The sequence below is a fragment of the Scyliorhinus torazame genome, chromosome 5, assembly GCF_047496885.1.
Source record: "Scyliorhinus torazame isolate Kashiwa2021f chromosome 5, sScyTor2.1, whole genome shotgun sequence".
Lineage (NCBI taxonomy): Eukaryota > Metazoa > Chordata > Chondrichthyes > Carcharhiniformes > Scyliorhinidae > Scyliorhinus > Scyliorhinus torazame.
This window is the reverse complement of record NC_092711.1, coordinates 244976632-244990149: the sequence shown is the minus strand read 5'-3', so window position 1 is coordinate 244990149 and position 13518 is coordinate 244976632. Positions and strand designations below refer to the sequence as shown.

The 13518-nt window shown below is 47.4% G+C and overlaps 1 long non-coding RNA gene across 1 annotated transcript in view; it reads left to right on the top strand.

The window, feature by feature from the left end:
- LOC140422761 (uncharacterized) overlaps positions 1–10974 on the top strand; it is a 61860-nt gene extending 50886 nt beyond the window's left edge. Inside the window, exon 4 of the long non-coding RNA XR_011947586.1 lies at positions 10599–10974. This is a non-coding gene — a long non-coding RNA (uncharacterized lncRNA). The remainder of the gene's footprint in view (positions 1–10598) is intronic.
- Positions 10975–13518: the final 2544 nt, after the last annotated feature.

Here is a 13518-nt window from a genome sequence, read left to right as displayed (position 1 = left end):
AAAAAAAGAGAATTACATGTAAACACGTATCTGTATATGTCATATGTGTACGCAAAGGATATGAATGTTTCTGGTTGCTGGGAATGCACATATATCCCGACCCATGCTAAGGGAGGGATTCCCCTCAGACCTGTTCCGCTTAACCTGTCAGAAACAGTAGAATGGTATTTTTACCAGAATGGTACTCGTCAATCCCCCAGGACTATAAGAATTGCATCTATGGTAAGACACCCAGACGGCGGGGCAACTTCTAGTTTATCGTTTCTCCCCATATCCCCAAGACCTTGGAAAGAGGGGGGCTATCCAATGAACACCTTTGAGATGTGGTACCAACCAAGTTATAACAGATCCCACCAGCCTCCGTTTCTTACCCTCACTAATACCACCAACATGGGAAGGCCACTGGGAATAATATGTTTAGTAAGGAATGTGGTTAAAGGGATATTTGTAGGTGCTAGTCGATGCAAGCATGTTGTAGTGGCCAACATATCCGAGGTCCATCCCGTATATACGTCTCCTCAGTTTTATGGGTGTACACTGGACGTCCCATACGCTAACGGGACAGGTACCTTCAAGTACTCCCTGATGACTGAAGGGTTTGATGTGGACAAACTCACTTCATACAATGGGACGTACTTCATTTGTGGCCACAAGGCACATCCCTGGCTGCCAGAGAATTGGACGGGATCCTGTTATCTGGGGTATGTAGTCCCCTTTATACATACACCACCTCGCCAATTTAGGCGACCATTACCAAATGATGAAGCGACAAAAGAGAGCAATAACCGAAATGCAGCGACTTGATAGAGGTTTATAAGATGATCAGGGGAATAGATAGAGTAGACAGTCAGAGACTTTTTCCCCGGGTGGAACAAACCATTACAAGGGGACATAAATTTAAGGTGAATGGTGGAAGATATAGGGGGGATGTCAGAGGTAGGTTCTTTACCCAGAGAGTAGTGGGGGCATGGAATGCACTGCCTGTGGAAGTAGTTGAGTCGGAAACATTAGGGACCTTCAAGCAGCTATTGGATAGGTACATGGATTACGGTAAAATGATATAGCGTGGATTTATTTGTTTTTAAGGGCAGCACGGTAGCATTGTGGATAGCACAATTGCTTCATAGCTCCAGGGTCCCAGGTTCGATTCCGGCTTGGGTCACTGTCTGTGTGGAGTCTGCACATCCTCCCGTGTCTGCGTGGGTTTCCTCCGGGTGCTCCGGTTTCCTCCCACAGTCCAAAGATGTGCAGGTTAGGTGGATTGGCCATGATAAATTGCCCTTAGTGTCCAAAATTGCCCTTAGTGTTGGGTGGAGGTGTTGACTTTGGGTAGGGTGCTCTTTCCAAGAGCTGGTGCAGACTCAATGGGCCGAATGGCCTCCTGCACTGTAAATTCAATGATAATCTATGATTAATCTAGGACAAAGGTTCGGCACAACATTGTGGGCCGAAGGGCCTGTTCTGTGCTGTATTTTTCTATGTTCTATTTTCTATGCCCTGGCGCCTCCCTCCCTTCCCCCAGCGCACCCCACCACAGGCCCCGTTCCAGGACAATCCGTCCTCCCCTTGGTCCCACCCGGGGATGGATAAGATGTCGACACGCTCCCGGAGTCACCGATGACCGAGCCGACGCCTGACTCGCTACCAGCACTGCGCCGCTCAATGACGGGTCAAGGCGCCCGACTGTCTAAATTTGTAACCTTCTCTGAAATTTTAATGACAACCTGTATGTAAATAGTTTTCCACCACCCCTGCTGGACTCATTTTTAACAGGGGGTGAATGTGGTAGTCATCGCTGTTGTATTATATTGTATATACTGCACTGCATACAAGGGTATTACGGTAAGGCCCTGTACTACAGCTACGAGAGTAGATCCCTGCTTGCTGGCTCCACCCAGTAGGCGGAGTATAAATGTGTGTGCTCTCTGAACTGCAGCCATTTCGGCAGCAGCTGTAGGAGGCCACACATCCTCCTTGATAAAATGGAAGAACAGGGTGACCCCCAGGTGGCAGAGGTCATTGTGGAGAGCCCGGAATCGGTCCACTTGTGCACTGGCACATGTACCGCGGGATAGGGCATCTGGGGGCTCATTGAGCTTCCCCGGGCGATACAAGATCTCATAGTTATCTGGTGGAGAGCTCGATGCTCCATCTCAAGATCTTGTCATTTTTCATCATGCCCCGCTGCCTATTGTTCAACAATGAAGTCAACCGACCGTTGGTCAGTGAGGAGAGTGAATCTCCTGCCGGCCAGGTAATGCCGTCAATGTCGCATAACTTCCACAATGGCTTGGGCCTCCTTTTCGACAGAGGAGTGTCGAATTTCGGAGGCATGGAGGGTGCGGGAAAAGAAAGCCATGGGTCTGCCCGCCTGGTTGAGGGTGGCGGCCAGAGCTACGTCCGATGCATCACTCTCCACCTGGAAGGGGAGGGACTCGTCGACCGCGTGCATCGTGGCCTTGGCGATGTCCGCCTTGATGTGGTTGAAGGCCTGGCGGGCCTCAGCCGTCAGGGGGAAAACTGTGGACTTGATGAGTGGGCAAGCCTTGTCCGCATAATTAGGGACCACTGGGCGTAATATGAGAAAAACCCCAGGCATCGTTTCAGGGCCTTGGGGCAGTGGGGCGTTCCAGGAGGGGGCGAATGCGGTCGGGGTTGTTATACGTTTTAGTTGCTGTGAAATGATGAGTCTAAAGTTCTTGTTCCTTTTCACCAAACACCATTTATTTCACTTCCACAGCCTCTGCACAAAACTCTTAACAACACACCACCTGACAGAGGCCACCTGAAGCCCCTTTACATAATCAGTGTCAATTAATGGATACTTAACATAAATGAGACAACTAATTGCAATGTCTCTTAACCCATTACTTAACAGTCTCCCCTTCCTTGGAGAAAAATAAAAATTAGGTGAAAGCAAAATTTCAAGAAACTCAAAAACACACAAATTATGTCCCCCCCCTTTTTTTTTTTGGACGAGAAAGAGAAAAAAAAAGTCACAGAAACAAGCGCCCTTCATTAACAATATCCAAACGTTTCTGTGAACCCGCCCCTCTTTTCGTAAAACAGTTGATAGCTCCTGTCGACCCATTTAATTTTTGTTATTTCCCCTCTGTCCAACATCTGCTTCAAATTTGCGATGTTTATCCGTAACCTCTTTTCATTTACACTTTTTGTAGAGTGCACATTTTCCCACAGGGATTTATTGTCAATGTGACAGTCAATAGGTATATTACCCAAATCCCCTAATCCCAAAATTTCTGTCAATATCGTACTTATGTAAAAAGCCATATCCACCGCCTCTACGAGGCTTAACGTCTCAGCAGCCAAAGTGCTTTTTACTACTCTTCTTATTTTCTTTGTTTCCCACACAGGTGGGCAACATTTACCATTGTTCCCCAAAAGGAAAATTATAAAACCTCCTGCGCTTGAAACCCCATCACATAAATTTGCGTAGGACGCATCACTATAAACTATGAGTTTCAAGTGTTTTAAGGTCACCTAAAACCGGGAACTTCAAAACACACTCCTGCATTTTTAGTTTGGCCAACGCTTTATTTGCTCTTCTTATGTCTTCCACTTTGGGATCATTCATTTTTGTACTCAACGCTTAAGACATCAAAACTCACGTCCGGTCTAGTCTGTCTACCTAACCAGTTCAGTTAAACTTCGCAGTTGCTCTTTTTCTATCTTTGAAACCATTGCCTCTTTTTGTGAAACTTAGCCACGACTAATTGCTCTTGGGCTGATGCTTTCCAAATAAGATTGCTGATGTAAAGTTGCCCCTAACTTAGTCTGTCCAATTTCCAGTCCAATATATTTAAATGCACCGGGAGCCTGACTTCCAACCCTGAATTCTTTCCTCAAACCAGAGATTACAATAGCTTCAAAATCACTAGTCCCACCCCACAAAAAATCATTGACATGCCTCATAAAAATGCCAGAAATATTTCCTTTATAGTGCCAGTAAAACATTGCAGGATCTGCTTTCAACTGGCAACAGCCTAACTTTAACAAAACTGACCTTACTGAAAAATACGAGACTCTAGATGCATCATTTAATCCATATACACATTTGTTCAACTTCCAGAGTACCCCTTCTGTGTTAGCTGCTTCTTTAGGAGGATGGAGAAAAATGTCTCTCTGGAGCTGATGCCCCTGCAAAAAGGCAGCTTTTACATCTATAGATTTGCATTCCCATGCCTTTGTGGCTAATGGAGCCAAGAAGATCTTTAAAATAACCTTTCCTGCTGTAGGTGAATCTACCCTTAAATCCTGATCTTCTAAGTTTTCTTCAAATCCCCTTGTCACGAGCCTGGCCTTTGCCTTATAAGTTCTATCCGGAAGAACCTTTTCCGTGCAAATCCATCTGTGGGACAGAGTTCTTTGTCCCCTATCCGGTACTTCCGTGGATACCCCAAATTCACTCCAACTATGCAATTCTTGCTGTTTCGCTTCTTTAATAACTTTTTCATCTAATTTATTTGAAGCCACCAAAATCTCACATGCATGTGGGCTTCTACTCCTATTAGTATTCGTAGTCTTACTCATGTTCCGAGATCTTGACAAACTACGTCCCCTCTCCCGCCTTGTATCTCGTTCTGTACTGCTACTGCTTGATCTTTCCCTTCTGCTGTGGGATGTCCTTTCAATAGTTCTCGACCTTTTCCTGTGGACCTGTTCACTATCCGATGTACTATCTGAACTGGCACTGCGTTTCTGTGCCCTCCATTTTTGAACTTCGTTTTCCCAATCCATTGTCTTGACTCCTTCCCCTGAATGCTGTACATTCAACCAATGTTTATACTTTCCAGTGGCCTTCCCTGCTCTACTAATAACAGTTGCATCCTTCCATTGACTAGACCCTTCAGGCAAGTATGTCACTTTTGTACCAACTTTTGGCAGTTGCCCTTTTGGAAAAATGGCCTGTTTTAATTCACCAGAAGTGTTGTGTTCCTCCACAGAAATCCTGTCTATATCAGTTAATTGGTCCTCATAGTTCTGTAACACATGTGTACCAGATGACTCTGGTTCCTCGTCATGTCTGTCTGCTCTGTCTAAATTTGAAAATTTGTAATCTGTACCCATTATCCTTGATGAATGGACCCTAACAGTTTGATTACCATGTTGCAAAATAATTGTTTTGCCGTCTATGCCTATGATCTTCCCTGGGCCTTTCCATTCATTAGAATTGTCTCTCTTATAGTATACCATGTCTCCTTGCTGAAAAACGGCATCTGATGGCCGTACGTTATGTCTTAAAGCTCTGCGAATTCTTTCAGACTTCTGCTTCCAAAAAAGCTTTTCTACTGCTATGTAATGCATTTAAATGTTCAGCAAAACCAGAGCCCCCTCCCAAGCTGGAGGCTGGTCATCCAAAATGGACGGAATTTTAGGATTTCTACCAAACACTAATTGATAAGGACATAGTCCCCAACCATCTGCAATGAATTCTTTGCATGTACTGCCCATGCTAAAGCTGAATTTAGCGTGCAATTTGGTCGATCTGCCAAAATTTTCCGAAGCATGTCATCGATGACAGCATGGTTTCTTTCACAGACACCATTACTAAATGGACTTTCTGCAGCCGTATTCATAACTCTGGTATTCATGTTTTCACACATATCCCTAAACTCATCATTAGCAAATTCTCCCCCATTGTCCATAAGGAATTTTGCCGGTGGACCCATTCCTGTCCCTATCCATTTTTCCACGATTTGATCCAGAATTACTCTCTTTTCTTTACTTCGTACAATCGTTGATTGACTCAATCTGGTTGCTAAATCTACAAAATGCAAAATAAATATATTATTTGCTTTATCCCACATCTTAAGGTCCATGGCCACAATGTCGTTAAAATCCCTGGCCAAAGGTAGTGTTACTATCGGTCGTGCTGGTGTCCTTCTGTACTTCCTACAAACTTCACAGCGGTCACTAACCTGTTCTATCAGTTTAGTATAGTCGTCATTCCTTACCCCTGCATCCTTTAATAACATTTTCAGCCTCCGAGGAGACGGATGTGCAAATTGCCTATGTGGTTTTAATACCACAAGCTTTTTATCAGCTGAAGTCCCATTTTCAACTACCATTAACACATCCTTAACCACTCTACTTGAAAAATTATTTGTCAGTAATGGAATACAATAGTGCCCCGACTGTGTAAATTGTAAGTCCACAGTCTTTCCAAAAAATGTTGCCTTATCCTGTTCCATATCCAGTTTCACGTGTGCTTTCTTCATCGATGGTCTGCTCAGAAGCAAAGGTATCTCACTTGATACAACATCCGTGCTAATGAAATTATTCACTCCGGCAATATTGCAAGGGATCACCACTCTTTTCAGCGACTTCAGAGTATTATCATCCTCAAACCTGAAACTTGTGGAACTTTCAAATTCCTTAACCTTGTTACGATTTTCAGCATTCAAAGAGTCCAGGTAACATTTTAACCAGTCAATTCCACACACAGTAGATGTGCAGCCACTATCCAATACAGCACAGTTGAAGGATTCTGCAACCAACACCCTCATTACCGGCGTAAAACTGCTTGTCAATTGGACAATGCCTTCTTTCTGGTCACTATCTTTTTCCTCTTCTGACTCTTCCGTGTCATGTGTCGCTTCAAACACTCTATCATAACGAGTTGGACAGTTGAAAGCATAATGGTATTGAGAGTCACATCGAAAACATCGATTTATCATGCCCTGTACATTTCTGGGGTTCATCTTCCTATTGTAGGTTCTAACTGGGTATCTGTCTTCATAATTTCCTGGTCTCGGTCTCGGTCTATAGTCTCGAGCCCTGTTCGTAGCCATACGATTCCGCCATCCTGTTGCTAGTGTATCTTCCATACTCTGCCTTATTGCAGGCTGACCTATTTGGGTCATCAGAGCCATCGGAATCGAATGTTTCCCCAGAAACTTTTGTAAAGCTTTTGTCATCTGTTCGAATAAGGCATCCTTATCAGTAAACTGAACTCCTGTCAAAACCAGGAGCCTATCCATGTTGCTCACTCTAGCACAGTCAAGTAATTTAAAGGCCAACACAGACTGTGGAAATTCTAGATTGTGTTTCTGCAGCCTTTTATATAGTCTGCCAAATTCCATTATACAGTCTTCCATGGAGATATCCTCCATTTTCCGGAACTTATAAAAATCCGGCCAGGCTTCATACGCACTTAACAAGTCATCTTTCTTATAAATCTTATCCATATAATGTACTAAAGTCTCCAGACCTTCTTCTGAGTCTAACTCTTCCAATTCCAGCTCAGAAAGCACTTTGTTTCGGATTTTACTGCCATATGGTAGAGAAAGAGCCAATGCCATACCTTGTTTTCTCTTTCCCAAAGCAGTTACTTTTGTCCACATAACTGCTGCACTTCTCCATTGGTTGTACGATTCCCTTTCAGAAAATAAGGGAGGATAGTCATATCCAGCCATCTTTATCCTGGGTTGAGCCATGTATCTCTTTGTTTTTCCTTCTCACTCACTCCTTGGTTTGATCAGGAAAAGTTGTATCTTTCAAACCTTCACATTTGCACAGCAACCATCCTCTGCTACAATTGTTATACGTTTTAGTTGCTGTGAAATGAAGAGTCTAAAGTTCTTGATCCTTTTCACCAAACACCGTTTATTTCACTTCCACAGCCTCTGCACAAAACCCTTAACAACACACCACCTGACAGAGGCCACCTGAAGCCCCTTTACATATCAGTGTCAGTTAATGGATACTTAACATAAATGAGACAACTAATTGCAATGTCTCTTAACCCATTACTTAACAGGGGTCGGGCCCTAGGATTCCATTTTCCACCACGTAGTCAAGGATGGCAAAGCGGTTGGTGCGGAACACGCATTTCTCCTTATTGTAGGTGAGGTTAAGGAGTTTGGCGGTTTGGAGGAATTTTTGGAGGTTTGCGTCGTGGTCCTGCTGATCGTGGCCGCAGATGGTGACGTTATCGAGGTACGGGAAGGTGGCCCGCAGCCCGTACTGGTCAACCATTCGGTCCATCTCTCGCTGGAAGACCGAGACCGCATTGGTGACGCCGAAGGGAACTCGAAGGAAGTGACAGAGGTGGCCGTCTATTTCAAACGCAGTGTATTGGCAGTCCGCCGGGCGGATGGGGAGCTGGTGGTCGGCAGACTTCAAATCAACTGTGGAGAAGACTCAATACTGCGCAATCTGATTGACCATGTCAGATATGTGTGGGAGGGGGTACGCGTCGAGCTGCGTGTATCGGTTGATGGTCTGACTGTAGTCAATGACCATCCTGTGCTTCTTCCCAGTCTTCACTACCACCACTTGAGCTCTCCAAGGGTTGTTACTGGCCTCAGTGATCCCCTGACGCAGAAGCCGTTGGACCTCCGACTTGATAAAGGTCCTGTCCTGCGCACTGTACCGTCTGCTTCTAGTGGCGACGGGCTTACAGTCCGGGGTGAGGTTTGCAAACAGTGAAGGCGGATCGACCTTAAGGGTCGTGAGGCCGCAGACGGTGAGGGGGGACAGGGGTCCGCTGAATTTCAGCGTAAGGCTTTGGAGGTGGCATTGAAAATCGAGTCCTAATAACAGGGCAGCGCAGAGGTGGGGGAGGACGTAGAGCCTGAAGTTGCTGTACTCTATGCCCTGGACGGTGAGAGTCGCGACGCAGTACCCCCGGATTTGCACGGAATGGGATCCGGAGGCCAGGGAGATTTTCTGGGTGACAGGGAGTACCGAGAGGGAGCAGCGACTTACCGTAGCAGGGTGGATGAAACTCCCTGTGCTCCCGGAGTCAAAGAGGCAGGTCGTCTCGTGCACGTTGATCTTTACCGTCGTCGTAGCGGTCACGAGGTTGCGGGGCCGAGACTGATCAAGGGTGATGGAGGCGAGCTGTGGAAGATGTTGGGAGGTCCCGGGCTGATCAGGGGTGGCAGAGGTATCGGTGGTCCACGAACAGCCAGGGGAGTAGAGGTCCTGGGGCCCAAGATGACGCTGAAGATGGCGGCGCCCATGGGGCGCACATGGCGGATGGCATCAAAGATGGTGGCACCCACGGACTGCACGAGGCTTATGGTGGAGAAGATGGTGGCGCCTCTGAATCACACGTGGGGTGTGCAGTGATGCTGGGCCTGGAAACAGCAGTGAGCGACCGGGCCTGGCAAACGGAAACGAAGTGGCCCTTCTTCCTACACCCGTTGTCCGGCTGGACAGCGCTGCGTGGGATGTTTGCTCTGGCCACAAAAGTAACATTTGAACCCTCCGGCGTTGGTCGGCTGCCGCGCGGCACAGACTTGCGGTGTACTCGAGTCGGCCGCCGGTTTGGCCCATGATGCCCACGAGGGTGCTGCGCGCTCGGAGGTGTTGGCCTCCAGGTTGCGGGAGGCCACTTCTAGGGAGTTAGCAAGCTGCACGGTTTCTGCAAGGTCGAGCGTACCCCCTTCCAATAGCCGCTGGCGAACGTAAGTAGACATAATGTCCATGACATAAGCATCTCTGATTAGGAGTTCGGTGTGCTAGACTGCCGAAACTGCCTGGCAGTTACAATTCCTACCGAGTATCCGTAGAGCCCGCAAGAAATCGTCCTGAGACTCTCCTGGGAGTTGCCGTGTCATGGCCAGGAGGTGCCTGGCGTACACTTGATTCACAGACTTGATGTACTGTCCCTTTAGTAGCGCCATCGCTTCTGTATAGGTGGGTGCGTCCCGGACGAGGGGAGAAACTTGAGGGCTCTCCCGTGAGTAGAGGACCTGGAGCTTCTGTGGGTCTGAGAGTTCTTCATTGGCTGCTCTGAGGTATCCTTCAAAGCAGGCTCACCAATGCTCAAAGGTGGACGTGGCGTCGGCGGCGTGAGGGTTCAGCTCCAGGCGATCAGGCTTGATTAAGATGTTCATCTTTTACAAATCTTGTGCAATAAATTGATGTACCGTCAATTACCATGAGACGTGAATGGTGAAACAATCGAGGCTTTATTGCACAAGATGTTGTGCCCCCTGCAGCTGGAACCAGAATGGGAGCAGCGCAGGAGAGCATACACTTTTATACGCCGCCTGCTGGGAGGAGCAGCATGCTGGGATTTACTGTGGTACCTGTAATACAGTGGCAGTACCGTAATACATGTAGTGTGTTACCAGTGGTGTTTACCACACCCTCCAAGCTACTCACCATCCTGACTTGGAAATATATCATAGTTTGATCACTATTGCTGGGTCAAAATCCTGGAACTCCCTCCCCAACAGCACTGTGGGTGTAGCTATATCATGTGGACTGCAGCAGTTCCAGAAGGCAGCTTACTGCCACCTCTTCAAGGGCAGTTAGGGAAAGGCAACAAATGCTGGCCTAGTCAGCAATGCCCACATCTCTTGAATAAATTTTTTAAAAGAGAGGGGAAAGGTTCACATTTCTGAAGGGCAATCTGTAAAAAATATCAGAGCAAATACAGGCAGTAATGTAACTCCCTCAGCAAACACAAAGACAAAAGATACAGGGCACAAGCCTACCCTGCAAAACAAATCCAAAGATAGGTTATTTCTTCCTGTAATGGATGCAATGTTGTTCAGCTTCACTGAACAGGTAGTCAGATTGAATGTTTCTACCCTCTAATTGTTCTTTTTTTACCTTCAAAGAAATGAAGAATGCTATGAAAGAAGGTACCTTAGCAGATTGATAGAATAATCTAGTGCTCAAGATGGGTGATATTGATCTGTCTGATGTGGCATTTGAAATTGGTAGTTATTGATGTTTTCTCTGTGAAGCTTTTCAAAATAGCACTTGAACTGCTTAAATATATTTAGAAAGAAAATATGCTCAACCTTTATCCTCACCTCCGTATTGTGTTCAGATTGCTGTTGACGGTGTCTATAACAGTTGCATGAGACAGAAAAGGCTTTTCCTGACTGAAATTGATCAAGAACCCTTCAGAGTTCACCATGTCATGAGAACAATTGAATAGCTTACAGCAATTTCAATAAAACTTGACTTTTATTTGAAACACTTAAAAAATTATACAAGACTTTGCTGCAGTTAAAGCATGAAAAGTTGTATTCTGAGTTGTCTTTTGGATTGTAAACTGAACTAACATCAGGACTTCAAGACCTTTCTACTATCAACGTTGTCATGATATTCAAACACACACATCATGATGGACACACTAATAGGCAAATCAGAGTACGCAACACCACAACCAATCACAGACAAGAACACCAACCACATAAAAAGCAGGAGCACGACACCTGGAGGTCAGTAGGTCTGGGGAGAAGGAAACAAGACAGAGCTGTTGAAACACCACAAGCAGGGAGCCCCCCACGTGCAGAGTGCAAAGACCAAGTTGTAAATAGTGAGTTTAAATAAAGAAGCGTTGTACCATATGCAACTGTGTTGGCTCATCTGTGTGTCAGAACACCCAACACCACATGGTACAGGAGTGGATCGATACCTGCCTACCAACCTGCCATTCTGGACATGGACCACACCGGCAAACCGCAGCCGATGCAAGTCACGGGGAACCTAGGCACCAACTGGAAGCTCTACAGGCAGCGATTTGACCTGTACATCCGTGCCACCGAAAAACAGAATGCCTCGGATGATTCGAAGATTGCAATGCTCCTCTTCTACGCAGGCCAGCACCCAACCGATGTCTTTAATTCACTGGTGTTCGAAGAAGGCGAAAACCAGGCCAAATATGACACGGTCATCCTCAAACTGGACCAGCACTTTCAAGTTGAAGTAAACGAAAGTTTTGAAAGATACATCTTTCAGCAACGCCTGCAAGGTAAGGAGGAGCTTTTTCAACCCTTTTTGACGCACCTCCGGATTCTAGCGCAGTCCTGCGGTTACGGCACCACTACAGAGTCCATGATCAGGGACCAGATTGTATTTGGCGTTGCCTCTAGTGGCCTACGCCAGCAGCTTCTTAAAATAAAAAGCCTCACCTTAGCGTCTGCTGTGGAAGCCTGTGTCCTCCATGAAAATGCTACCTGCCGTTTTGCCCGATTTCAGGCGTCCGAGTTGGCACGGAGGGGGTCCCCAGCCGTCGAATCGGCAAGCCAGGCCGCCCACGACGTCGAACGCATCCAGGCCGTCGATTTCTTCCCGCCCCACGGCCCGGACGACAGCGGCCGCTTCCCGCGCTTTTCGCGGTCTCCCGCGCAGGTGCGCGCCAAAAATAACGGCCACAATGAGGGACGCACTGCGCAGGCGCGCCCACCGCAAGATCGCACTGCGCATGCGCAGTGGCGCAACGAACGCCGTGACGTCATGACGTGCAGCAATTGTGGAGGTCTACACTTAAAAGGGCAATGTCCTGCAAAAAACCGACAGTGCAACAGATGTGGCACGATGGGCCACTACGCAGCCCGCTGTCGTGCGGCTCAACCCATGGATCCGGCGCATCCTCGACAACCTCGCGCACGAGTCAGGACCGTCCAGCCCACGCATCAAGACTTCCAGTTAAGTGATGCAGATGACCAGGATGCCTTCCGAGTTGCCGTCATTGATGTCAACAAGGTCAATGCCATCAATCCAGCCGATGAGTGGTGTGCCACCCTGACGGTCAACCGATCGCGCGTCGCCTTCCGTCTGGACACCGGCGCATCCGCCAACCTGATTGCTTACTCTGCAGTCCAGGCCATGAAGGTCAAACCACCCATCACACCATCCCGGCTTAAGATGGTTGACTACAACGGGAACGTTATCCCGTCCATAGGATTTTGCCAGCTACAGGTGACTCACAAGAGGTACACGGCCACACTCCCCTTCGAAGTTGTGGGCTCATCAAAGGACTCGTTACTGGGCGCACAAGCGTGTAAGGTCCTTCACCTGGTACAGCGCATTATGTCTCTCTCTCCAGATGAGATATCCGACTTCCCGGATGCTGAGTTCCACGCGAATCTCCATTCCCTCCTCGCTCACAATCAGGAGGTTTTTGAAGGCATGGGGACATTGCCACACACGTACAAGATTCGACTCAGACCGGACGCCATCCCTGTCATTCACGCACCTCGCAGGGTTCCTGCGCCTCTCAAAGACCGCCTCAAGGCACAACTGCAGATTCTTCAGGACCAAGGGGTCCTATCCAAGGTCACGGAGCCCACGCCATGGGTCAGCTCCATGGTCTGTGTAAAGAAGCCCTCGGGCGAGCTCCGTATATGTATAGATCCAAAAGATCTGAACAACAACATCATGCGGGAACACTATCCCATCCCGAAACGAGAAGACCTCACCAGCGAGATGGCGCGAGCCAACATATTCACTAAATTGGATGCGTCCAAAGGATTCTGGCAGATCCAACTGGACCCGGCCAGCCGAAGACTATGCACATTCAACACCCCTTTTGGCAGATTCTGCTACAACCGGATGCCATTCGGCATCATTTCGGCATCTGAAGTATTCCACCGCATTATGGAGCAGATGATGGAAGGCATCGAAGGGGTACGTGTATATGTGGACGATATCATCATTTGGTCCACCACTCCGCAGGAACACATGCATCGTCTTCGACGTGTCTTTACCCGCATACGGCAAAATGGCCTGCGTCTCAACCGTGCG